The 25,617-nt window shown below is 33.9% G+C and overlaps 2 long non-coding RNA genes across 2 annotated transcripts in view; both read right to left on the bottom strand.

Annotated features, from left to right (window-relative positions):
• Positions 1 to 13,246: 13,246 nt before the first annotated feature.
• LOC136034638 (uncharacterized) lies at positions 13,247 to 17,626 on the bottom strand. The gene is made up of 2 exons (XR_010619220.1): positions 16,568 to 17,626; positions 13,247 to 14,673 (listed from the first exon to the last, which is right to left on the bottom strand). It is a non-coding gene; the product is annotated as an uncharacterized LOC136034638 (long non-coding RNA).
• Positions 17,627 to 21,938: 4,312 nt separating this feature from the next.
• The window catches only part of LOC136034637 (uncharacterized), a 31,063-nt gene continuing 27,384 nt past the window's right edge, over positions 21,939 to 25,617 (bottom strand). The window contains exon 2 of the long non-coding RNA XR_010619219.1: positions 21,939 to 22,203. This is a non-coding gene — a long non-coding RNA (uncharacterized LOC136034637). The remainder of the gene's footprint in view (positions 22,204 to 25,617) is intronic.

Here is a 25,617-nt window from a genome sequence, read left to right as displayed (position 1 = left end):
TCACTTACTTTATCTTATTATTACTTTATTTTATCTTAATTTTTGATAGACTGTAAAGTAATCTATGTTTCCTAATAGTCAAAGACACATTCTTACCCGCCTGTATACGCTACTTTACCTCATTACTTTACATTATTATTACTTTAACTTATTTACTTTACCTTATTATTTACTTTATTTTATCTTAATTTTTGGTAGACTGTAAAGTACTCTATCTTTCCTAATAGTCTAAGTCATGTTCTTACCCGCCTGTAAATGCTGCTTTACCTTATTTACTTTTTCTTATTATTGACTTATTTTACTTACTGTACCTTATTATTGCTTTATTTTATCTTAATTGTTGGTAGACTGTAAAGTAATCTATCTTTTCTAATAGTCAAAGACACGTTCTTACCCGCCTGTACATGCTACTTTACCTTATTACTTTACTTTATCATTACTTTAACTTATTTACTTTACCTTCTTATTACCTACTTTAAGTACTATATCTCTCCTAATAGTCTAAGTCACGTTCTTACCCGCCTGTAAATGCTGATTACTTTACCCTATTTACTTTCCCTTATTATTAACGTAATTTACTTACTTTACCGTATTATTACTTTTGTTTTATCTTAGTTTTTGGTAGACTGTAAAGTAATATATCTTTTCTAATAGTCAAAGTCACGTTCTTACCTGCATGTCAATGTTACTTTAACTTATTACTTTACTTTATAATTTCTTTAACTTACTTTACCATATTATTATTTTTTTTATCTTAGTTTTTGGTAGACTGTAAAGTAATCTATCTTTCCTAATTGTTAAAGTCATGTTCTTACCAGCCTGTAAATGTTACATTGCTAATCTTGCGTTTGAAGAAGTCAGAAGAAGAGGAATAAAATTGTACAGTGAATCAGAAATTCTAGCTAGCATCACAGTTCAGTTTAGTTCAGTTCAGTTCAGTTTATTAACATCAAAATAAATGGACAACAATAACTTTCTACCCCAACAAGGCTCCATGGCCCGTTACATAGGGGTTAAAACAAAAATAAATACCAAATAAAGAGTCTCTTCTTAAAAAAAACAAGAATCCAATAAATAATTTTGTGTTATTTTTACTTACAACTTCGTCCTCAAAATTCAAATCCAAGTCCACACCATCTGCCACCATCACAAAATCACAACAATTAAATTTAAATATATAAACGTACTCAAGCTTAGCATTTAGGGATGTCGCCCTACCCTCATTTATCATCATATTATTAAACATACAACAATATTAATTTAAACCAATTCAAAAATAAATTTTTTCTCAAATTTATTCCCCATTATATTTATCAACCAAATATATTTTTAGTTGGGTTTTAAAGGCATCAAAGGAATGAATGCTGCGGACAATATCAGGGAGACTGTTCCATACTTTACTACATGCTATTCGGGGACTAAAATCTGATCTGACAGTCTAAGTTTGAGGTAATAGTAAGTGGTGTTTATTGCGTAGATTATGAGAGCTCCTTGAATTAACTAAATCGGGAAAGAAAGAATTGAAACAACGAGGCAGTTCACCATGAAGATACTTGAAAATCATTGAAGAGCAAGAGATGATATAGAGTGCATAAGTATTCAAAAGCACTTTTTGATATCCTTAATTAAATTCGTTAACTAACTGGCGAACCTTTTGATGAATTACTTTAATCGGATGGAACTGAGACTGGAAAGTAGACATCCAAATCGAGTTGCAGTAAGTTAAGTATGGCTGAATGAGTGAAAAATACAGGGTCCGAAGAATAGATCCAGGAAAAAATGCATTTAAGTTTCCGAATAACCCCAAGATTACGTGATATTTTTGCTTGGACCATCTTGTTGTGGTTTCTAAAAGAAAGATTCTTATCCAAAAAAATTTCAAGGAAACGCACGTATCTTACGTTAGGTCGAGACAAAGTTCCTTTCGAGGTAGATAGAGTTGATAAGGACGGGCATACCTTGCCAGTTCTAGAAAATATGAGAAATTGTGATTTAGCGATATTTAAAGCAAGTCGGTTAGTATCAAACCAGTGGTAAGACCGCTCCATAAGCATGTGAAGTTTAACCTCCAAAGCTTGTTCCGTGTCTTCAGCACATAGGATATTGCTGTCGTCAGCGAAGGCAATTAAATCTTCATAAGGGGATGGCAGAATATCAGAAGATGCCATCGTATTTTCCTTCTCGTGACATAGAGTACAACACGCAGAAGGAATCACGTTTTTTACCGCTCTAAATAAATCGCTGATGTATATTAAAAACAGAGTAGGACCAAGAATCGATCCTTGTGGTACTCCATAGTCTACATCAATGGATTTTACAGAGTCAGGGTCCATGGAAATCGTTCTATCGTGTAAATAAGAATGGAACCATGATAGGGCCGAACCTCGTATTCCTATATGAGACAGTATATCAAGAAGTATCTTATGAATAAGAGTATCAAAAGCTTTCCGCACATCAAGGAAAATAGCGGCTGGTATTTTTCCAGAATCTAAAGCGGTATGAAGAAAACTGATGAGTGTAGTGCACGCTTGCTCCGTAGTATGTTTCGATCGAAATCCGAGCTGATGATTTTGCAAAAACTCCTTAGATTGTAAAAAACAATCAAAAACATTTTTTAGCATCGGTTTTTCAAATATTTTTGAAAACACTGAAAGAAGGGAAATTGGTCGGTAATTTGACGGGTCACTTCTGTTCCCACCCTTAAATAGAGCTATCACTCACACAGTTTTTAGGGACCTAGGAAACTTTCCTTTTTCAAACGACATATTAATAAGCTTTGTTAAAGGGCCCAGAATTGAAGGGAATATAGCTTGCACAGCTTTAGTTGATATGTAGTCTGGGCCAGATGATGATGCACCTTTTAAACCTTGAATGTGTCTTGCCACCTCTGATTCCAATACAAGCTCTATAACAATAGATTAGATTTAAGGCAAGGGGGTCCCAAGAACTTGAGATGTTGATCCTGTGTGAGGGAAATCGCGCTTCCACCAAGTCCCTTGACAGTCTTTTCACCAACTGAAGCAAAATATGATGCAAGAGAGTTCTTAATCTCACAAGGGTCCTCGATCAGTACCCCGCCAACATCAAGCTTCGCTGAAATATCAGGACTATGAGATGATGGTCTAATGACAAAATTGATGACTTTCCAAGTTTACTCACGTCCCTTTTGCACTCCAGAAAATTTGACACATAATACGAGCTTTTCACTCTGCGAATCAATTATTTGAATAAATTCCTATAAGTTTCGGATTCTTGTAGGTTACGAGCAGTAGGAGAACTTCGGTATCTTTTCCATAAGTAGAGTTTGCGGCTAGAGCTTGTCATAAGTCCTTCTGACATCCAAGGGTTAAAAGGTTGATTTTTTGTTCGAGGCTGATTAGAAGGTCTTCTGGTGCAGCATTCTATAAAACAATCTTTTACTTCAGAGTAAAATTTGTCAAAATTAGAGTCAAAGTCATCTTTTTCATCTATAAATTCCCATGAACATTCTTGCAGTTTAGTCTTTGAAGCTTCAAAGTTGTTTTCCGTAACGAAGTAAGGCGATGTTGAGGGGCTAAACCGCGAAGCCTGCATATTCGGCAACAAAAGATCTGATAAAACTGGGAAATGGTCAGATATATCATTAACAATAACGAAGCTATTCCGAAATGTCAGTGAGAAAAATAAATTATTAATCAGAGTTGCTGATTTCTCAGTAACCCTTGTGGGTATAGTGACTGATGGTAGTAGTCCAGATTCAAGCAGATCGGATAAGAAGTCTGCAGAAAACGAACCCTCGTAGTCTAGGAGATTGACATTGAAATCACTCATGACAACCGTTTTCCATGGCTGGTTCTGGTCCAGATTTCACGAAGGATCTGCAGAAAAGTCACCAAAGAGTCACTAGGGGAACGATATACCTTTCCATGATCAAAGTACTAGATTTACCAGGATAAATTTCAACAAAAAGTGATTCTAAAACTCCTTCAATGTTCTTAGAAAGATCGTGTCGGACTATGTATGGAATCGCGTCGGACATATACAGTCAATCAATCCAAGGAGTAAATCCTCCTTTACTCAACTTTTTCCTATGCAATTTTTTCGCAGTTGTATCCATGCATTTCCAGTAATAAATCCGTTCCCTCTGTAACAAATGTTTCGCAAATACCTAAAACGTCGGGACGTGAAGAATCTTCGCATATAAGTTTTAGCTGATCCAGAGATCACGAAAGGCCTTGGATGTTAAGATGTAGAGTCCGTAGACAATCAGATCGTTTTGAAACATTACCCAGAGTTGAACTATATCTACAATTAACTAAATTACTAATCCCAATATCACATTTATTCGGTAGACTTTCTTCTGAACTATTTAATAATTCCAATAAATCTAGGGGGCTTTTTTTCAAGAACTTTAAGGTTAGAAATCATCCCGGCGGAATCCCTGTGGCCAGACTGAGAACAGTTAATTAACATAACTTACCAAAAATTGTGTGGGCATGGTGTGGAACTGGACTTGCACTCCGAAGGCACGAAGCAGACGAAAAAGAAACTAACATCCCGACTGGCACTCGTAGTTCACTGAAAACAAACATACCCCAGAAACTTGAACAGCATTTTTTTTAACTAAAACTAACACACAAAACAGGGAGAACACGTGAAATGGGGGAATACTTTACTATAGAAAAAACAAAAGAAAAAAAAATATAAGAAACAAGATGAAAGAAAAAAACAAAAAAACGTATAGAAAAATTCAGCATTCTTAGTCATTTTCAATGAGACTGCGAGAAAAAAAAATCATATGGCAATGAAAGAAAAAAAAGGATGTGGAACACGATAATCAACTTCAAGTATTGTTAATAAGGACACTCTCATCCTCATCACTAATGAAGATTACAGACCAGTATTCGTTATCACGTGCCCCACGGCATCACGGCACGGCACGCGCCCTAGAGGCCGACTTCGTAAGAAATGGACCGACAACTTCCCGGCCAATAACCTCCCCCAGCTACTTCGTCTAGGGACAGATAGATCTAACTACCGTGGCCACATCCATCATTTGTTAAGAAGAGAAGATGCCCAATGCAGCCACAAAGGCCGGATGGGACTTAAGTCAAGTAAGTCAGTATTCATTTTCGTTGTTCCTGTGTTCTAGTCGAAGCGAAGCACCAGCCTGCTTGAGCCGAATAAATTGATAACTGGCTTTAAGGTCCTTCATCTTTGCAAGGAGCTTGGCCCGCTTAGTATTTAGCTCTGGAGGTAGATCAGTACAGATTCGGAGACCAGAACCTTTTAAGTTTTTTACAAGTTTCATGATCGAAAGAATATCATGATCAGAGCTGCATGTGAAGAGAACAGGCGGGGCTGAAAATCTGTTGGAACGATCGGAGACACTTTTTCCTTTTAGTCTAAAAATCCTAGAAATCCATATTTCCTCCTTGAGGCCAACTTTGTCTTTTAGAACAGATCGAACTTTCATTTCTAAGGAATCCCCACTCTTTTCTTTTGGTAAACCATGCAGAATCAGGATATGTCAACGGTCTCGAACTTCTAGAGCTGTAATAGACGCTCATTAGCCTTTTCCAGAGTCTTACGCTGGGCCTCTAAAGTTTCTTCTAGCTTGCTTATCTTAGAGTCCTTTTCAGTAATAATATATTTCAAAACAGAAATTTCTTTTTGAAAGTGTTGGAAAAATTTTGCCCCATCTACTTCGCAAGATCCTTAAATGCCTTGTCAAATGTTGCTTGTGTAAGTGCCATCTCTCAAACTAAATTTTGCTATATCACCGTCTTCCAAAATTTCTTACATTCGCATGTCTAGATACTTTTCGTAATTATGAAAACCATGATCTCGCCTCTCCTGTCTTTGACCAAACGATAAATAAAGGCGTATAAAATCGTGGGAGCACGGAAAGTTTTCCTTACGCTTTTGATTTGTGATAAATTTACTATGTCGCCGCTGCGATAATAATATTTATTATCAACTAACAAGCTAAGCAGCAAACAGGTTTAAAATACGAAAGCAGAGGTAATAAATCGAGAACAATGAATAAATAATGTCCGTGCAATGTCATTAATATTTATGTCAGTAAGGATTATACGTCACTATAATCCCTATAGCGATTTTTTTTCTCTTCACAACTAAGCTTACTGAATTAATGTCCAACCAGTATCAAATATATATGTTCACACTTTGAACTCTGAATCAAGACTGAATACGCAATTGACTAAAATTCTAATATTCATTAAACACAATTAGACTCATAGCCAAATAGAGTTAGAATACATGATTAAAATCAATTACATTGATTCATGACTTTTACAATAACTAAAAAATTGATTTAAAACTAAACTACTGAATCTATTCAGTAATTAAGATTAATTAACTCATCAATCCCAATTTAATTTAAATCTTAACTTGATAATGTATGCAATTAATTGACTGCGAACTGAGCCGATGGAATTCAAGATTAATCTTAATTGGGATTGGGAATAATTGTTAGAATAAGATTAACTAAATAAACCAAAAAACAAAAGGAAAGCACCTTGACTGGTGATTTTCCAGTTTTTTCGCAATAAAAAAAATTCTTAATTAATTTCACTTCAATTAGGAATTTTAATTTGTAACCGGTCTTAAAGGGTTCAATTCCTAGTTGGTTAATTGGAGGAATCCGTTCCTAATTACTTGATCAATTAAAGATTAATCAATTGAAATTGAAAAGGCTCTAATTGGTTAAATCTTTTGAACTAAATCAAAACACGTTTATATATAAGGATTGTCAAAAGGGTACAAAAAAGGAATAACTGTGTATATTAATCTGGAAAATTCAGGAAATGATAAAGAAGATGATCGAAAAGTCACTATTTTCGAGCTATCGATATTATTACAACTACCACCACCAATATTACTACCCTTCTCAATTTACAGTATTGAGGTGAATTTGAACTAAATCAACAGATGCTATGTGCATGCACATTGTAAAAATAGCATATCTTAAGAATTGATTCGGGTATTAAGTTGAAACTTTCAGAGAATAGGTAAAAGTGGAAGATCATCATACCAAAAGGAAATATGTGCACGCTACTGATAATGCTACTGTTACTGCTACATTTACTATTGCTGCCACTACATCAATTGCAACTACTTGTAGGGCTACGAGGATTGAGATGAAAATTTCAAGAAGTATATGAACATGCAAGTTATCAAAAGGACATATCAGCAATGTCATAGCAATGGCTAATTGTATTAAATTCAAACTTCCAGGACTTGATCGGAGGGATTTTCAATTGACCAATTGGTTAATACTACTGCTGCTAGTAGTACTGCCGCTATTATATTTTATTACTGGTAGTAGCCAGATGAAAGTTACGTGTCAGAAGAAAGATCATGGATGTATTATAACTGGTAATCACTACTACTGTGACTAGTACTACAACTATTCCTAAGGGCATAAAGGTGAAACTTTAATGACATTTTAAAGAGGGGATATGAACTGAATCATAACACGTTCTCTGTTTGCAGACTGTCAAAAGGACGCAGCAGCAATATCTTAGAAAAAGTTTGGTGAGTGAAGTTGAAACTAACTTGTTGTGAGGTAAGTTGAACTAACCAACAGAAAATATGTGCACCCTAAAGCTGCTACTTCTAATCATACTACTGCTATTGTTACTATTATTACTACTTCTATTACTACTGATGCCACTAAAGCTTAAGCTACAATTAATTTTACAGCTGCTACTACTACTGATGCTATAAACATATTAAGGAAAAAATCGGGATAATTAGAAACTGCATGGAACTAAATCAAAACACACTATGATCACACTGGTACCAGCAGGCTTAAAAGTTAAATCTTATTGGCTCAAATTCATTGAATCGAAAAAATTTTAAAATAGAACGAAAAATTACTTAAAAATAAATACTAAAAATTTAAAACGCACCTTAATTAAAAATTATAAGCCCACACAAAATAGTTGAAACATCACATATGAACTCAAACCTCAGGCACAAAAACACAAATACTAATCAAAAAACCAAAACCCAATATAATTCAAAACTTTTACACCTGAATTTACTCAAACCCGAAAGAAAACAGTTAAAACAACATAGACAGACTGGAAACCGAAAAAAGGAATCATCTAATCAGCTGGTTAATTCCCCCTTAAAAAATAGAGGCTAGAAGGCTGGCTGAAGGCCCCTACTTCTGTCCTAGGCATGGATTAGGGATTAAACATAGGGAATGACACTTAAGGGGACAGTTTGTTTTCGCTCTTAGGAATTGAATTTTATTATGGTCGGTGTTTTTCGGTCAAAATTTGGAACTTGTTAATAAAAATTAATTTTTTTTTTTAGTTCACATTTTTTTCCTCGAGTTTTGTTTGTAGGCTGTATTATGTGCTACTAAAGGCTAAAGGGTTTTTGATATACGTCTTATCTATAAAACAATATAAAAACTATATAACAACATAACTGAACAAAAAATTAAAATTAAATCCAATTGATCAAACTTCATTGAATCCTAATATTTTACACATTAAAACTAAACATTACTAGAAATTAAATACTAAATATTAAAAAATTGACTAGAACACTAAAAAAGGAAAGTACAAAAAAACTAAACAAAAGACTTAAAAATTAAATCCCACGGACCAAAATTTATTGTTTTAAGCGTAAACTTCCGTCCGGTATGCGAAAGTCAAACAACAACTGCAATGAATTGTACTCCACATGTAAAAGGTACCTAAACAAATTTAAACTCGAACACTCTAAAGTTTATGAGCACTAATATATATATATATATATATATATATATATATATATATATATATATATATATATATAATATATATATATATATATATATATATATATATTATATATATATATATATATATATATATATATATATATATATATATATATATATATATATATATATATATATATGTATACATATAATATGTTTATAACCTAATTTAAAAAACTCAAAACCAATACAATTCAAAAAATTTGATATCTTAAATATAAACTGAAACCCTAGATGCCTAAACAAATAACTTAAATATACTATAATAGTATTAATAATTAGTATTTATAATTAATAATAGAAAATGATAATTAAGCATTAATAATTAGTATTAATAATTACATCCAACCCCCTATTTTCCTCCCACTAGCAGTGCATGTGTATATACAAAAAATTAAATTCGGGGGGAGGGGGTTTAAGCCCCCAAAACAAAAACCAAACATCAACAAAACAATAGAAACATTATTAAAATATTCCAATGCCTTAAGTATACACAAGTCCTACACACGGAAACTTCATTGATCTCTTAGTCCCCCCTCCCCCCTGGATTTACATTTATAACCACATTGAAAGAAAAAATTATATAAGAAAGATAAAGATTTCAATCACCAGGGTGAAAAACAAAATAAAAAATACAATCCAAATGTCCCAATTTTGATATTTGAGAATTTTTTGTTATAGAAGCTCAGTTATCCATGGGTATTATGTCCTTTTGTTGAAATTATTTTTCTATTGTGTTAAAAATCTAGTTTTTAATTTTTGTTTTGATTCAATATATTTTCTTTCCTATTAAAATAGGATTTTAAGATTTGAGAAAAAAAAAAACACTTTGACTACACGTGTTTGTCTTTCGACACTATCAAACAGTTCGTGGTAACGAACTGTAGTAAGGAGCGACCCGGCTCAATAGTAACCAAAACTCTAAAAAATGGAATTTTTATACCAATAGCTACATCAAAAGAATTGCATTTTAATGCTGGTTTTAAATATATAAGTTTCATCAAGTTTAGTCTTACCCATCAAAAGTTACGAGCCTGAGAAAATTTGCGTTATTTTAGAAAATAGGGGGAAACGCCCCCTAAAAGTCATAGAATCTTAACGAAAATCACACCATCAGATTCAGCGTATCAGAGGACCCTACCGTAGAAGTTTCAAGCTCCTATCTACAAAAATGTGGAATTTTGCATTTTTTGCCAGAAGGCAGATCACGGATGCGTGTTTATTTTTTTTTTGTTTTTTTGTTTTTTGTTTTGTTTTTTTTTTTTTCCCAGGGGTGATCGTATCGACCCAGTTGTCCTAGAATGTTGCAAGAGGGCTCATTCTAACGGAAATGAAAAGTTCTAGTGCCCTTTTTAAGTGACCAAAAAAATTGGAGGGCACCTAGAACCCCTCCCACGCTAATTATTTTCCCAAAGTCAACGGATCAAAATTCTGAGATAGCCATTTTATTCAGCGTAGTCGAAAAACCTTATAACTATGTCTTTGGGGACGACTTACTCCCCCACAGTCCCCGTGGGAGGGGCAACAGGTTACAAACTTTGACCTGTGCTTACATATAGTAATGGTTATTGGGAAGTATACAGGCGTTTTCAGGAGGATTTTTTTGGTTTGGGGGAGGGGTTGAGAAGAGGGCGATATGCTGGGGGAACTTTCCTTCGAGAATTTGTAATGGGAGAAGAAAATTTCCATGAAGGGAGAGCAGGATTTACTAGTCTTATTTAAAAAAACAATTAAAAAATAAAAGTGAAAAAGCTTTTTCAGCTGGAAGTAAGGAACAGCACTAAAACTTAAAACAAACAGAAATTATTACCTATATAAGGGGCTCACCTCCTCCTAATACCTCGCTCTTTACGCTAAAGTATTTTTAGTAATTTCAACTATTTATTCTGCGGCTTTTGTGATTCAGGGGTCATTCTTAATGAATTGGGATAAAATTTAAGCTTTAGTGTAAAGAGCGAGGTACTGACGATGGGGCGAATCCCCTCATACATGTAATAAAAACATGAGAATACAAAAGTTCTTTACGTAAGCTTATTTATAAGTTACGTAAATCTTTTACCAATAAAAAGATTCGTAAAAAATTAAAAGTTCTAGTTGCCTTTTTAATTAACCAAAAAATCGGGGGGCAACTAGGCTTCGTCCCCCGCTCTTTTTTTCTCAAAATCATTCGATCAAAATTATGAGAAAGCCATTGAGCCAAAAAAAAAAAAAAAATATGCAAATTTCGTTTTGATTATTCCTCTACGGAGAGCCAAAATCAAAACATGCATTGATTCAAAAACGTTCAGAAATTAAATAAAAAAAAACAAGTTTTTCAACTGAAAGTAAGGAGTTACATCAAAACTTAAAACGCACAGAAATTACTTCGTATATGAAAGAGGGTGCTTCCTCATCAACGCCCCGCTCTTTACGCTAAAGTTTGACTCTTTCTCTCAATTCTTCTTTTTAAAACAGTAAAAAACTTTAGCGTAAAGAGCGGGGCGTTGATGAGGAAGCACCCTCTTTCATATACGAAGTAATTTCTGTGCGTTTTAAGTTTTGATGTAACTCCTTACTTTCAGTTGAAAAAACTTGTTTTTTTTATTTAATATCACGTAGAGCTTGGCCTTTTACCTCTTTTTATGTAAAAACTCCGTAAAACACATTTGAATTTCCTGCATAAGAACTGAGACAGATTTATAATTTCAAAAAAAAGGACAAAACAAAACTTTAGTGCTAATAGATGTTAAAATCTATTAAACCCAATATGAATAAACTTAAGCCTTTATAAATTATAACAATTGGTTCATGTAAGAATACTAGTTTTAATAGATACCCTCTTTAATATAATGCACATTATTATTTTAGCCCAAGAATAAAAACGGGAAAACAAATTCAAAAACTTAAATACGAATCCTAAAAATGCTAACCCCTACTTTTTCCGACTTGAAAACAAATTCATGCAGATATCTCCTAAAAATTGGTCAGATTCCGTGAGAAAAGCTGTGGAAAAAAGGAAAGATGTATGTGTCTGGCCCTTACAATAACTATGAAACATGCACCTTTGCATCCACTCAACAAAGTTTCCTTGAAAAGAGCATAAACATTCCTTACCTGAAATCCATCCTTAGTCCACTGCATTTTAAATCCTCAAAAATAGCACGCATTACATCTCTATATATATACCATACCATATATTTTATGACTTCAATATTTGCATTTCCTTTCCTTCTCATTTTTGTTTTGAACGATTCATAATTTTAATTTTAATTTTGTTTTTCATTCTATATTTGTGGTTTAAATTTAACCCACATCCAAGAAACAACTTAGACCTCCTTCCCCCCAAAACAGAAGAAAAACGAGAAAAATTAAAGCCCAGAAACAATTACAGCATCCAGTAAAAAATGTTCCAATATCTCAAAAATATACAAGTCCTACACACGGAAAGTTCAATGATTTCCTAGGCCCATAAGAGATGTATTAACTAGAAGTCAGAAGTATTAGTACAAAGGAGCAAAGAGGAGGTTGATTTTAATTTTGGAGGAAGGATGGTAGAGGTTAAAGAAGAAACTGTTTTACTTTCTCTTTTCCTTGTCAATTTTACGTGTGTAGTTGTTAAGGGTAATTGTCATTGGAAAATTTTCAACGGGATTTAATTATCTAGAAGATACTTCCGTTGCGAGGGCATTTCTCCATGGGGTGGGGCCAGATTTCCTCGGATTATCTGAAAAACGATCAGAAATTAAATTAAAAAAGTCTTTTCGACTGAACGTAAGGAGCAGCATTAAAACTTAAAATGAACAGAAATTATTATGTACTAGCTGTTGGGGTGGCGCTTCGCGCCATCCCAATATCTAGTTGGGGAGGGGGGGGGGGGGCTTTGCACCCCCCCAAGCCCCCCCCCGCGCGTAATTCATTATGCACCATTGTAGTTGTGTCCCTGTGTCCCACCTGTGAATATAGATATATACAGATATATATATATATATATATATATATATATATATATATATATATATATATATATATATATATATCTTTAACTACGTAGAACTTGCGAATAGACTACATTCTTGGCTGTCCCATTGTCTGTGCATATAAATAGATTGTCAGGTTTACCGACTCTTGAACATGCAACATATAATTGTCCATGGGAAAAACAATCTGTATTCAGATCTATACCTCATTATTCTAATGATTGCCCTTGAGCTTTGTTGATGGTGATTGCTAATCGAACATTCCCCGTGTCCCCGTCGTCATTTTTATATCCCCCTGTGCCCCCGGCGTCCCCGTTGCAGTTGTTTCCCTGTGTCCCGGTCGTCATTTGTGTCCCGTTGTCCCAGTCTGTAAGTTCTCTTTGAGTGTCACGGTCGTCATTTATATTCCCTGTGTCCCGGTCGTCATTTTTGTCCCGGTCGTCATTTGTGTTCCGGTGTCCCGGTCTGTAATTTCTCTTTGAGTGTCCTGGTCGTCATTTATGTTCCCTGTGTCCTGGTCGTTATTTGTGTCCCGGTGCTTTGTTGATGGTGATTGCTAATCGAACATTCCTTGTGTCCCGGTCGCTTTCTCTTTGAGTGTCCGGGTCGTCATTTATATTCCCTACTAACTGTTGGGTGGCGCTTCGCGCCTCCCCAAGACCTAGTTAGTGGGGGCGCTTCGCACTCCCCCAAGCCCCCCGTGCGCATAAGTTGCTACGCGCCATATTAGTTACGCGCCATTGTAGTTGTGTCCCTGTGTCCCACCTGTGAATATAGATAAAAGAGAAAAGATTTCTCTTTTCGTTATAGATACATATATGTTTTTAACTACGTAAAACTTGCGAATATACAACATTCTTCGATGTCCCATTGTCTGTGCATATAAATAGATTGTCAGGTTTACCGACTCTTGAACATACAACATAAAATTGTCCATGGGGAAAAAAAATCCGTATTCAGAGGAATCCGTATTCAAGGGAATGAAACAATCATGAACCTGAAACAATCCGTATTCAGGGAATGTTCGATTGCTAATGGAACATTCCCTGTGTCCCGGTCGTCATTTATATTCCCAGTATCCCGGTCGTCATTTATGTCCCAGTGTCCCAGTCTGTAATTTCTCTTTGAGCGTCCCGTTTGTCATTTATATTCCCTGTGTTCTGGTCGTCATTTGTGTCCCGGTGTCCCGGTCTGTAATTTATCTTTGAGTGTCCCGGTCGTCATTTATATCTCCCGGTCGTTATTTGTGTCCCAGTGTCCCAGTCTGTAATTTCTCTTTGAGTGTCCAAGTCGTCATTTATATTCCCTGTGTCCTGGCTTTTAGTTTTCTTTTTCTCCTTTATTTTTCATTTTTTTTCCTTTTTTTAGTTTTTTTTCTTTTTCAGTTTTTAGTTTTTTAATTAGTTTTTATTTTTTTTTCCTTTTTAGTTTTTTTTTGTAGTTTTTACCTTTTTTTAGTTTTTTTTGTAGTTTTTACTTTTTTTTTAGTTTTTTTTAGTTTTTTTTTTCTTTTTTAGTTTTTAGTTTTTTACCCTTTTTATTTTTTTTTTATAGTTTTTTGGCTTTTTTAGTTTTTAGAGTATTTTCTTTTTAGTTTTTTTGTAGTTTTTACCTTCTTTAGTTTTTTTCTTCTTTTGTATTAATGCTAAAGCCAAGGTTCAAACCTGGAGCCTCTCGGACCTAGAACCTGAAACATAAAGCTTTACCAACTCAGCTGCTTCGGCTTGAATACATTCGTTTTGAGCAGCTTCCTCGGGTGTTGCCATTGTAGGTTCTTCAGTCATTTTACAATTAGAAATTTCTCTTTCAACGATCTTCTTACAATTAAAAATCTGTCTTTGAACGATATTCTTAAATACCTGTGTCCTGGTCGTCATTTATATTCCCTGTGTCCCGGTCGTCATTTGTGTCCCGGTATCCCAGTCTGTAATTTCTCTTTGAGTGTCCCGGTCGTCATTTGTATTCCCTCTGTCCCGGTCGTCATTTGGGTCCCGGTCTGTAATTTCTCTTTGAGTGTTTTTTCTTTTTAGTTTTTTTTTAGTTTTTTTACATTTTTTCCTTTTTTCAGTTTTCTTTTTCTTCTTTATTTTTCAGCGTCACTATGAAACACATATCGCCGAACCTTTGTTTTTTTTTTTAACTAAAATCTGGTAGGCATTGATGACCTTATCCAAGTCAAAATCCCAAACCCAATCATCATCGCTATCATCTTCAGTTTTGATATGTTTTGACTCTCGCTGTCCAGGTGGATTTTCATCTAACTGCGCGGTTTTGCGTTATTTAGCCGCCTGATTCCTCGGCACGCTTTCTTTTCTTACTTTCTCTATCAGCCGCAAGTTTTTTGGCACAGACTCTTTGAGTAGCTTCCTCGGGTGTTGCCATTGTAGGTTCTTCAGTCATTTTACAATTAAACATTTTTCCGTCAATGATCTTCTTACAATTAAAAATTTGTCTTTGAACAATTTTGTTAAATACTTTTAATGACGCAATCGTCATAACAAACATGACGACAACTAACTTCATGACGACATGATGACATGACGTCACTCGACAGACCCACATACAAACAACTTATTTTTATATATATAGATGTCCCGGTGTCTCGGTCGTCATTTGTGTCCCGATGTCCCGGTCTGTAATTTCGTCAGTCGACAAACATGACGTCAGTCCACACACAAACATGACGTCACTCGACACACAGACAACTTATTTTTATGTATATAGACTAGCTGTTGGGGTGGCGTAAGTTGTTAAGTGCCATATTAGTTACGCGCCATTGTAGTTGTGTCCCTGTGTCCCACCTGTGAATATATACATATATATATATATATATATATATATATATATATATATATATATATATGTATTACACTAGCTGTTGGGGTGGCGCTTCGCGCCACCCCAACACCTAGTTGGTGGGGGCGCTTCCCCCCCCCCCCCTAAGCCCCCCCGCGCGCGTAAGTCGTTACGCGCCATATTCCCCCTGTGCCCCCCGGCGTCCCCGTTGTAGTTGTGTCCCTGTGTCCGGATCGTCATTTATATTCCCTGTGTCCCCGTCGTCATTTGTGTCCCGGTGTCCCAGTCTGTGATTTCTATTTGAGTGTCCCGGGCGTCATTTATATTCGTCAGGATAGTGTAGGGCATCGTAGCATCGATGAGTTTAAGCAATTCTTGTCAACTGATTGTTTCGCCTATAAAGAATATTATCTCGAGGTAAGAACTGATCACCGACCACAACGATTGCCACTTTTTCGATAGTTGCGTATCAGGAGGCATCAATTCGATTGCTGTTTTTAAGCAGAAGCACTAAATTATTATTTTTGTGGAAAAGATGATTTATATAAATATATATATATATATATATTTTCTTTTTAGTTTTTTTGTAGTTTTTACCTTTTTTAGTTTTTTTCTTCTTTTGTATTAATGCTAAAGCCAAGGTTCAAACCTGGAGCCTCTCGGACCTAGAACCTGAAACATAACGCTTTACCAACTCAGCTACTTTGGCGTGAATACATTCGTTTTGAGCAGCTTCCTCGGGTGTTGCCATTGTAGGTTCTTCAGTCATTTTACAATTAGAAATTTCTCTTTCAACGGTCTTCTTACAATTAAAAATTTGTCTTTGAACGATATTCTTAAATACCTGGGTCCTGGTCGTCATTTATATTGCCTGTGTCCCGGTCGTCATTTGTGTCCCGGTATCCCAGTCTGTAATTTCTCCTTGAGTGTCCCGGTCGTTATTTATATTCCCTCTGTACCGGTCGTCATTTGTGTCCCGGTCTGTAATTTCTCTTTGAGTGTTTTTTCTTTTTAGTATTTTTTAGTTTTTTACATTTTTTCTTTTTTCAGTTTTCTTTTTCTTCTTTATTTTTCAGCTTCACTATGAAATACATATCGCCGAACCTTTGTTTTTTTAACTAAAATCTGGTAGGCATTGATGACCTTATCCAAGTCAAGATCCCAAACCCAATCATCATCGCTATCATTTTCAGTTTTGATATGTTTTGACTCTCGCTGTCCAGGTGGATCTTCATCTAACTGCGCGGTTTTGCGTTCTTTAGCCTCAAGCCTGTTTCCTTGCTGTTCTTTTGATTCCTCGGCACGCTTTCTTTTCTGACTTTCTCTCTCAGCAGCAAGTTCTTTGGCATAGACTCTTTGAGCATCTTCATCGGCTTTTGCCATTGTAAGTTCATCAGTCATTTTAAACTTAAACAATAATAGATTTCTACGTGAACATATATGTCTTAAATATCTTTAATGACGTCACCGTCATAGCAAAAATGACGACAACTAACTTCATGACGCCAGTCGACACAGAAACATGACGTCACCTGATCCACAGACAGACAACTTATTTTTATATATATAGATAGATATAATTCTAAAATTGTCAGGTAATTTTCTATTTTGAAATAAAAACTAAAAATTATTGCTCAGACAACATAAATATTTTTGATATTTACATAATAGCTTTAGTGGTTCTGGACTGAAAACTAAATATGCTAATCAAATTGGGAATTGCAATCTTTTAGGTTGAAAAGCAGATCCATTGGAATCATGAGAATGCGTGGAATAAGAAAAGCCTCACCCTCAAAAGGCCCTGTCAAGATTGTTGCCTCTATTACGTTATAACAGACATAACACGTCATTTGTGTCCCGGTGTCCCGGTCTGTAGTTTTGTTAGTCGACAAACATGACGTCAGACGACAAACAACTTCATGACGACATACAGCTCAATCCTTATAATGACGTCAGTCGACACACAAACATGACGTCAGTCGACAGACAGACAAACAACTTATTTTTATATATATATATATATATACATATATATATATATATATATATATATATATATATATATATATATATATATATATATATATATATATATATATATATATATATATATATATATATATATATATATATATATATCCCATTGTCGCTGTCCCATTGTCTGTACATATAAATAGATTGTCAGGATTTCCGACTCTTAAACATGCAACATATAATTGTCCACGAGAAAAACAATCCGTATTCAGATCTATACCTCATTATTCTAATGATTTCCCTTGAGCTTTGTTGATGGTGATTGCTAATCAAACATTCTCTGTGTCCCCATCGTCATTTATATATCTCCCTGTGCCCCCCGGCGTTCCCGTTGTAGTTGTGTCCCTGTGTCCCAGTCGTCATTTATAGTCGACAAACATGACGTCAGTCGACCGACAAATATGACGTCAGTCGACACACACGTCCCAGTCGTCATTTGTGTCCCGGTGTCCAAGTCTGTAATTTCTCTTTGAGTGTCCCGGTCGTCATTTATATTCCCTGTGTCCTGGTCTGTATATACATTCGTTTTTTAATTGGTATATGATGAAATAAATTTTTTTGTTTTTTTCCTTTTTTTCTTTTTAGTTTTTTTTTGATTTTTACCTATTTTTAGCTTTTTCTTTTTTTTCTTTTTCTTTTTAGTTTTTTTTTTGTAGTTTTTACCTTTTTAGTTTTTTTTTTATTTTTATTTTTTTTTTAGTTTTCTTTTTCTCTTTTATTTTTCAGTTTTTTTCCTTTTTTTAATTTTTTTTTCTTTCTCAGTTTTTAGTTTTTTTATTAGTTTTTAGTTGTTTTTTTTCTTTTTAGTTTTTTGCTGTTTTTACCCTTTTTTTAGTTTTTTTTCTTTTTTAGTTTTTTACCTTTTTTTAGTTTTTTTTAGTTTTTTTAGTAGTTTTTACCTGTTTTTTAGTTTTTTTAGTTTTTTTCTTTTTTAGTTTTTTTTTTCTTCTTTTGTATTAATGCTAAAGCCAAGGTTCGAACCTGGAACCTCTCGGACCTAGAACCTGGAACATAACGCTTTACCAACTCAGCTACTTCGGCTTGAATACATTTACCTTTTTTATTTTTTTTTTATTTTTATTTTTTTTTAGTTTTCTTTTTCTCCTTTATTCGTCAGTTTTTTTCCTTTTTTTAGCTTTTTTTCTTTTTTAGTTTTTAGTTTTTTTAGTTTTTTTATTAATTTTTAGTTTTTTTTAGTTTTTTTAGTTTTTTTTTAGTTTTTTAGTTTTTAGTTTTTTACCCTTTTTTTAGTTTTATTAGTTTTTTAGCTTTTTTAGTTTTTTTTAGTATTTTCTTTTTAGTTTTTTTTTGTAGTTTGTATCTTTTTTAGTTTTTTTTCTTCTTTTGTATTAATACTAAAGCCAAGGTTCGAACCAGGAAACTCTAGGACCTAGAACCTGGAACATAACGCTTTACCAACTGAGCTACTGTATTTGTATTTGTATCGGATTAACGACGCTTCTTGACTACTAAGGTCCCTGCGTCGGCCCTGTAGTGCATTCCTGCAGCATGGTTCGATCTCTGGGTCCCGTATTATCAAGCTAAGGTCAAACCCACTGCGCCAACACAGGTAGTTATATAACTGAGCTACTTCGGCTTGAATACATTCGTTTTTGAATTGGTATGTGATGAAATAATTCAGACGTCATATGCGGACAGTGACGTCACTCGACACACAGACAACGCCACCCCAACACCTAGTTGGTGGGGCGGTTCGCACCCCCCCCAAGCCCCCCCGCGCGCGTAAGTCGTTACGCGCCATTGTAGTTGTGTCCCTGTGTCCCACCTGTGAATAGATATAATATATATATATATATATATATATATATATATATATATATATATATATATATATATATATATATATATATATATATATATATATATATATATATATATATATATATATATATATATATATATATATATATATATATATATATAAAATTTTTTATGAGTAGGTCAAGCTGATTACACAAACCTTATCTCCCCTCCCTGACACGCCTACCAATTTTAATCGTCCTAGCACGTCCAGAAGCACCAAACTCGCCAAATCACTGAACCCCTCCCCCCAAATCCCCAAAAGAGAGCGAATCCAGCACGATTCTGTCAATCACGTATCAAGGACATTTGTTTATTGTATCCACCAAGCTTCATCCCGATTCCTCCACTCCATGTGTTTTTCCAAGATTTCCCCCTCCAACTCTCCCCAATGTCAAAAGATCTGGTCGGGATTTGAAATAAGACCTCTGAGACATGAATTCTTTCTAAAAATTGAATTTCATTAAGATCCGATTATCTATTCGTAAGATAAAAATACCCCAATTTTCACGTTTTCCAAGAATTCCGGTTACCCCCTCCAACTCCCCAATGTCACAGGATCTGGTCGGAATTTCAAATTAGAGCTTTAAAGCACAAGATCCTTCTAAATATCAAATTTCATTAAGATCTGGTCACCCTTTCGCAAGTTACAAATACCTCAATTTTCAAATTGAGCCATATGGAAAAGCTCAAAACAAATATAAACAAACAAAACCTTTCTAGTATAGAAATTTAAATGTAAAACAGAATTTAAACACTATACACAAGAACTTCAAACACTAAAAAAAACTAAAAATCTAAATTTAAAAACTTAGCATCCCATAAATCAAAAATATAATAAATACAAGCTCTAACCAAATGCAAAAACAAACCCAAAAAAAGTTTATGTTTTTTCCTTTCTTTTTTTTAGAATTTTTATAACAATCCATGACCATGAATCAAAGTTTCAAGATACCCATCTTACTTCAAAGGGTCCCCACTCCACGGTTCCCCACACAATTAAGTCTAAGTTTAAAAATTGACAACATATTAAAATTTCAGCTCATTACAGAAAATTTAAAACACACAAAACTTAAGACCAACGCACACAATCAAATACCTCCTAATGCCGAAAGTTAAATGCAAAACAAACAGTTCAAACGCTTTACGAAAACTCCAAATAATAGCAAAACTTTGAATCTAAATGCAAAAACTAAATCGAAATACTAAAAATGTGAATGCAAAAACAGAAATCTAACAAATGAAAACTTTAACAAGCACACACAAAAAAACAAAAACGCCAATAGTAAAAACTTAAAACGAAACTTAATGTGAAAACATAAACTCAAAAACAAAATTTGATGCGAAAAACATAAACTAAAACCCGCAAGAAACCAGCTAAAACAACATAAGAAGACTAAAACCCTATAAAAAGAATTATTAATCCAATGTGTTGAAATCTTATACGGAAGCCAAAAATCAAATACGAAAATAATACTCCACATATAAAAAGTAACTAAATAAATAAATCAGTATTAATAATAAAAAATCCTAAATAAAAAAAATAAGAATTAGCTACGAAAAATTGTAACTCAAACACTAAAAATTAAACCGCATCTAAGAAACTGATAAAGCCTCCTCCCCCCCCCATGTCTTCCAAAAAAAAATCTATCAAAATGTACCAATAACCAAAAAACTAAACAAAAAAAAATTAAAACCTTAAACGAAAACAAAAATCTATGGAAATGCTCTATTGCCTCACTGAAAGTAAACCATATCTAAGAAACTGGTTAAACCTTCTCCCTTCTAAAAAAAAAATTAATAAAATTAATAGTTAATTAAAAACTAAAGACAACCAAAAAAATGTATCGAAATGTTCCAATACCTAAAAACACAATTTAAACACTATACACAAGAATTTCAAACACTAAAAAAACTTAAAATTTAAAATACAAGAAATTTAAAACGAAAATTAGTGTTAAACTTAATGAACTACCCTCTCCATGAAAAATTATCCTCGTGTGGAAAATCCATCTGAAGAAACTCCCGCACTCCCGAAAAATGTGGGCATACATCAAAAAAAAAAAAATACTATACCTAAACATGTCACTTAAAAATGTTATTAGAACTTTTAATTTTCATTTAAATGAACTTGACTCGACTTACTTGACTTAAGTCTCCTGCCAGGCACTGCTCGGCGTAGAGAGTGACGTCTGCCTCCTCCGCCCATTTCGGTCCATGGCGAGTAATTTAAATGAACCCTCTCACAATATTCTAGGACCGCTGGGTCAATACCCTAGGAAAAAAAAATTACAAATAAAAACGCATCCTTGATCTTTCTTCTGGCAAACAATACAAAATTCTACATTTAGCTTGAAACATCTAAAGTAGGGTTCTCTGATACGCTGAATCTGACAGTGTGATTTTCATTAATAATTATATGTCTTTTAAAGGGGTATCTATTGGTATCAAAATTTAGTTTTTTTTAGAGTTTCGTTTATTATTGAGCCGAGTCACTCATTACTTACAGTTATAGGGCATGTCTGATTCATGATCTCCGGAATGCGCTGCTAGTTGTGCACTGAGATTTGTGAAAATAGGGCCACTGTGTGAAGGTTGTGCCCAGCCAGCCCCGTCCACCCCTTAAAATTGGACCAGACACCGTAATACCCTCCCACTAGTAGCAGCTGTGTACATACGAAGGATTAAACACTTCCCAAGAAAACTTAGACTCCATATATGGTAATTATATACTCACCTCCACCACCAACAATAAAGGACAAAACTTAAAATATACAAAAATGACCAGCAAACCTCAATTAAGGAGATTTAAACCTCAATTAAGGAGATTTAAAACTCAATTAAGGAGATTTAAACCAGATTAACAAAAAATTTTACACTCTGACAACAAAAAATTTTAAACGATGTACAGAAGCTTTACTTCCACTTAAAAATTATAATTCATCGCTAAAAAAGATAAGCTAAATACAAAAAGCTCAAAACAATAATGAACCCATAAAACCTTTATAGTATAGAAATTCACTGGCAAAATACAATTTAAACCGTATGCACAAAACTTCAGACACTGAAAAACCTGAAAATCTAAATTAAACAAAGTTAACTTCCCATAAAACAAAAATATAAAAATGTTAGCTTTAACCAAAGAGAAAAACAATCCCAAGCCGTGTTTATGCTCTTTACCCTTTTCCTTTCTGCCCTTTTTCTTTCATGTTTTTAACAAACCATGGCAACAGATCTAAATTTTGATATACTTATCTTACTCAAAAAGGTCCCCACCGAACGAAAAAATAACTAAACTCCAAATAACTAAACTAAAACCAAAGAAACTAAAACCTGACAAACAATATTTGTTATGCCCTAACAAAATACAAAAATTAATTCTAAATGCCAAAAATTGACTATACATAAAAATTTCAGCCAATCACAGAAAAAATGTACGCACATACAAAATCTTTACACCAACGCGCACAATCTAAAACTAAAACTTCAATCTCTACACTTCAAATGTTAAAAACTAAAATAACACAAAGACTTCTAATATTAAAACCTGAGCCCTAGGGCCTCAATCAAGGAAACTAAAACCTGACAAATACTATATGTTATACCCTAAGTACAACAAAATTAAATTTAATAGAAAAAATTGACTACACATAAAAATTTTGGCCTATCACATAAAAAATAAAAACATACAAAATCATAAAAACATCGCGCACAATCGAATACCTCCTAAAACTGAAAGTTAAACGCAAAGCACACAATTCAAACCCTAGAGACGAAACTTTAAATACTAGTACAACATTAAATCTGAATACAAAAACTAAACCGATATACAAAAAATGTGAATGCAAAAACACAAATCTAACAAATGAACACTTTAAGCAAACACACACAAAGAAGCAAAAACTACCAATACCAAAACTAAAAACGAAATTTAATGTGAAACCATAAGCCCACAAACAATAGTTTAAACATCATATATGAACTTGAACCTCACATAAAAAAACATGTGGTAGTAACCATCCGCTTCACACATACCAACAATATACTCATTCTCATTTGGGGTTCCCATCTAGCCCATGTCTACTCGACTTTTTGTAGTCAATTACAGACAGTTGAAATTTTTGTTTCTGGCCCAAATCCCTTGGCTTATAAATGCAAGTTCACTTGCATAAGAGTCGAGGCAGATTGCAGGAGGCCCTTGTAGGCCTTGAATTGGACTCGTTATTTCAACATGCACGGAAAGGTGTAGCATAAATGGCAGACAGTAACAACGGCAATCAAAGGGATAAAATTAACCCTTGACTGGGCTGCCCACTTAATCCAACAATCTGTCTTGGCTTTTTTCTACAATTGGCCATGACTTCCACTTTTCCCACAACTATTCCCTCTTTTTTAAATTCAAACAATAAATTTAACAATAATACTTAAAACTATCAGAAATTTTTACATATATGAGGGAGGTTGCTCCTCCTCAACACCTAATTCTTGATTCGAAATTCTCGAGTACTTAAAAAAAACTTTTTATTATTCTAATTAAACAAACAGTGTTTTGGAGAACAAACAGTTCTTAAAGAATTGGGACAGAATCCTCAACGCCCTACTCTTTACGCTTAAGTTTTTAATTGTCTTATAAAGTGGAGTTGTTTGAAAGAGTCAAACTTTTTCATCCCATAAAACAAATATGTAATAAATGCAAACTTTGACCAAATGCAAAAACAAACCCAAAACATGTTTATATTTTTTCCTTTCTTTAATTTCTAGCGTTTTGTTTTAACAATCCATGACCATGAATCAAAATTATGAGATACCCATCTTACTCCCAATGGTCCCCACCCCACGAAAAAAAACTAAACTTCAATATAAAAACCCGAGTCCTAGGACTCAATCAAGGAAACTAAAACGTGACAAACACTATATGGCCCTAACCACAACAAAATTAAATCTAAGTGCAAAAATTGACAACAGATGAAAATTTCAGCTCATAACCGAAAAAATTAAACACACAAAATCTTAAAACCAACGCGCACAATCGAATACTTCCTAATACCGAAAGTTAAATGCAAAATCTCACAATTCAAACGCATTAGAAAAACTCCATATACTAGCAAAACTTTAAATCTAAATACAAAAACTAAATTAAAATACCAAAAATGTGAATGCAAAAATAGAAATCTAACAAATGAATACTTTAACCTCCACACAAAAAAAAACAAAAACCTCCAATACTAAAAATTTAAAACGAAACTTAATGTAAAAACATAAGCCCAAACACAGTAGTGACAGCAGTAAAACATTACATATGATTTCGAACCTCACACGCAAAAACACGAAACCTAATTTAAACCAAACTTAAGCTAAAAAACTCAAACTCAATACATCGCAAAACTTTGACCCCTTAAACATAAATTGGTACAATATTCAAACTTAAGCTTAAAAGCGAGGTGTTGAGGAGGAGTAACACCCTGAGATAAATAATCCATATATTTCGTTTTAAGTTTTAGTGTTGCTCCTTACTATAAATTGAAAAAAACTTGCTTTTCTATTTAATTTCTGATCGCTTTTTACGTAATATCAGGAAATTTGGCTACACCGCAATGGATAAATACCTCCTCCCCACCGATTTATTCTCTAGATAATTCAATCCTTGAGAAAATTTAACCCAGAAAAATATGCATAACATCTCCACTTGCAAAATTGAATCGGGAATGAGAAAGCAATCCATCAGAGGAATTTCGTATAGGAATTCTGGCAAATTCTCCTAGTACAAAATTTCGTCGGAAAAATTTACCACCTTTGAACTACCCTCCGCATGAAAAATTATCCTCGTGTGGAAAATCCATCTGCAGAAACTCCCGCAACCCCGAAAAATGTAGGCATACTTCCAAATAATAATAAAAAAAAAAATACTATACGTAAACGGACCGCTAAGAAACCCAAGGCCAGATTTCCTTGGATTATTTAAAAAACGATCAGAAATTAAATTAAAAAAGTCTTTTCGACTGAACGTAAGGAGAAGCATCAAAACTTAAAATGAACAGAAATTATTATGTATATGAAGGGGGTTGCCCCCTCCTTAAAACCTCGCTCTTTACGCTACAGTTTGAACTATGACCCGATTCCTTAAGAACGACTCCTGGAACACAAGGCTCGTTTAACTAGACTAATGAAAACCTTTTTTAAAAGTACTAAAAAACTTTTGCGTAAAGAGTGAGGTATTTAGGAGGATAC

Source organism: Artemia franciscana, chromosome 13 (assembly GCF_032884065.1).
Source record: "Artemia franciscana chromosome 13, ASM3288406v1, whole genome shotgun sequence".
In the NCBI taxonomy this organism is placed as follows: domain Eukaryota; kingdom Metazoa; phylum Arthropoda; class Branchiopoda; order Anostraca; family Artemiidae; genus Artemia; species Artemia franciscana.
Note: the sequence above shows the minus strand (reverse complement) of the source record. Positions and strands in the feature narration are given on the sequence as shown.